This window comes from Entelurus aequoreus, linkage group LG10 (assembly GCF_033978785.1).
Source record: "Entelurus aequoreus isolate RoL-2023_Sb linkage group LG10, RoL_Eaeq_v1.1, whole genome shotgun sequence".
In the NCBI taxonomy this organism is placed as follows: Eukaryota; Metazoa; Chordata; class Actinopteri; order Syngnathiformes; family Syngnathidae; genus Entelurus; species Entelurus aequoreus.
The window spans coordinates 37,830,644-37,833,071 of NC_084740.1; the positions used below are offsets into that span (position 1 = coordinate 37,830,644).

Below are 2,428 nucleotides of genomic sequence, written 5' to 3' on the forward strand. Positions count from 1 at the left end.
AGGGCGTGCCAGAGTAAACATGTTGAAGAACAAACATGCAAACATAATGACTTACAAATATGCAAATGAGGTGCTGATCTGGCCGCTGATGTCCAAACTCCACTCTTTTTGTTTCCTTACCATCAGCTAATGCAAGACAAACTGAAAGTTGCATAGGTCCGCCATTACACTATCCCCCTCCTGGTATTTTATGGTCGACTTATTTGTTGTCAAGTACACGACTGAAACGTATGCGGTGATGATTTATTTTGCTGAGTCAGCTATTAAAACCTCGCATGTGTGTTTGTGTCGCCAAACAGCAAACGGCGGGTGGCAAAAATGTGTGCGAGGCTAACTAGGTCAAGTTGACTCGTGAGCAGTTTCAGGTGTGCGGTGGCGGGGGGGCGTGTCCGGTTGGGGGGGGGGGGCGTGGCCAGCAGACAACCTGCAGCAGGTAAGTTTCATGTTACCTTCAGTGTGGCTCAGGCACTGTGCACACCCAACGTCTTTCTCTCGGTTGTGCGGTTTCCTGTGGTTTTTTTTAAAGCAGTTCACCGCCAATGACGTCACCTGTCAGCAGGTAAGGCCATCACCTGCTCCTTGATTACAACCGAGCCCCTCGTTAAAGGTCGAAGGTTAGCGTCCTGCTTCGTTTGTTTACTTTCCTCGTCACCTGAGCCCGACGTCGCCCGTTTGTGTCGCCTTAAGTACACGCTAAGGGCCATTATTGACGCCACTCAAAAACCGGTTTGTGCGAGTGTGTCACGGCACTGTTTCCCCAGGTCAGGACCTTAGAAGGAGCTGTGTGTGTGTGTGTGTGTGTGTGTGTGTGTGTGTGTGTGTGTGTGTGTGTGTGTGTGTGTGTGTGTGTGTGTGTGTGTGTGTGTGTGTGTGTGTGTGTGTGTGAGACCCTATGTTGCCATAGTTACCATGACAGGGGTCACTCTGCTGGTCAAGCTACAGTAAGCAAGCTATGACCAACATGCAGAATTTTAATGACATTTTGTGGATTAAAGACGCCAAAAGCCATCCAATGTAGGTCAATAAAAAACATCCACATCTCATCCCGTTAATAATAAAGTCACTTTATGTTTTACAATAAGACGAGGGTCAGTTAAAAAATGGCTGTCGGCCGCGCACTGGACACTATTGGTGTAAGCCAGGGGTGACCAGACTGACACAACAAAGGCCATTTTGGTAGTTTTCATCTTGAAAACCGGTACAATATTGCAAACGAAAAAAAATAGTTAGCATGCTGGCCATATAACGTAAAGTAACAAAATATATAAGCAGAATGAGATTTTTAAAAAAGCTAACAGTATTATGCTAACATGCTTTACAGTTAGCGTTAGTGAAATACCAAAACATATGACACTGAAGTGTATATCTGCTAAATTAGATATATATAAAAAACATATATATGTATATGTTTTTTTCTAAATAAAATTGTACTAAATTAAGCCTTTTCAAGCATAAAACTAGCTAAATGAACTAAACATATCAATATTACAGTAGTGTTAACACAGGGTTCAAAGCGTAGGAAAAAAAGGCTTAATTTAGTACAAAAAAATTAGAATAATTAGAAAAAAAAACACACACACACATATATATTTAAAAAAATAAAATAATAAATTAATATATATATATATATATTAAAAAATTAAAAATAAATAAATATATATATATATATGTATTTTAAATTTTTTAATATATATATATATTAATTTATTATTATTTAAAAAAAATTTTTATATATACATATATATATATTAGAAAAATTAAAATAAAATATAAAGTATATATATATATGTGTATATATATATATATTAAAAAAATAAAAAAATAAATATATATATTAAAAAATAAAAAATAAATAGTCTCTATATATATATATATTTTAATATATATTTATATATATATATATATATATATATATATATTTATTTATTTTTAATTTTTTAATATATATATATTAATTTATAATTATTTAAAAAAAAAAAATATATATATATTAAAAAAATAAAATAAAATATAAAGTATATATATATATATATATATATATATATATATATATATATATATATATATATATATATATATATATGTATGTATATATATATATATATATATATTTAAAAAAAAAAATATATATATATATATATATTAAAAAATAAAAAATAAATAGTCTCTATATATATACATATCTATTTTAATATATTTATATATATATTTTATATATATATTTTTAAATATATATATATATATATATATTTATATATTTAAAAAAAAATATATATAAAATATAATATATATATATATATATGTAAAAATATAAATATATATATATATATTAAAAAATTAAAAAATAAATAAATATATATGTGTTTTTTTTTAAATATTATACATTTTTTTGTACTTTTGTAATTTTGAATATTTAGAAAAAAACATA

General features: G+C 29.0%; 1 protein-coding gene across 4 annotated transcripts in view; it reads left to right on the forward strand.

Moving 5' to 3' along the window:
• The first annotated feature begins 467 nt into the window (after positions 1-467).
• Positions 468-2,428, forward strand: part of LOC133659376 (nesprin-2-like) — a 27,980-nt gene continuing 26,019 nt past the window's right edge. For 2 of the 4 annotated variants that reach the window (XM_062062136.1, XM_062062137.1), the window contains exon 1: positions 470-559. The gene's annotated coding sequence lies outside the window, so the exon portion shown is untranslated. Of the gene's footprint in view, positions 560-2,428 lie in introns of all 4 variants that reach the window. The other 2 variants (XM_062062139.1, XM_062062135.1) reach the window with 2 other exon arrangements.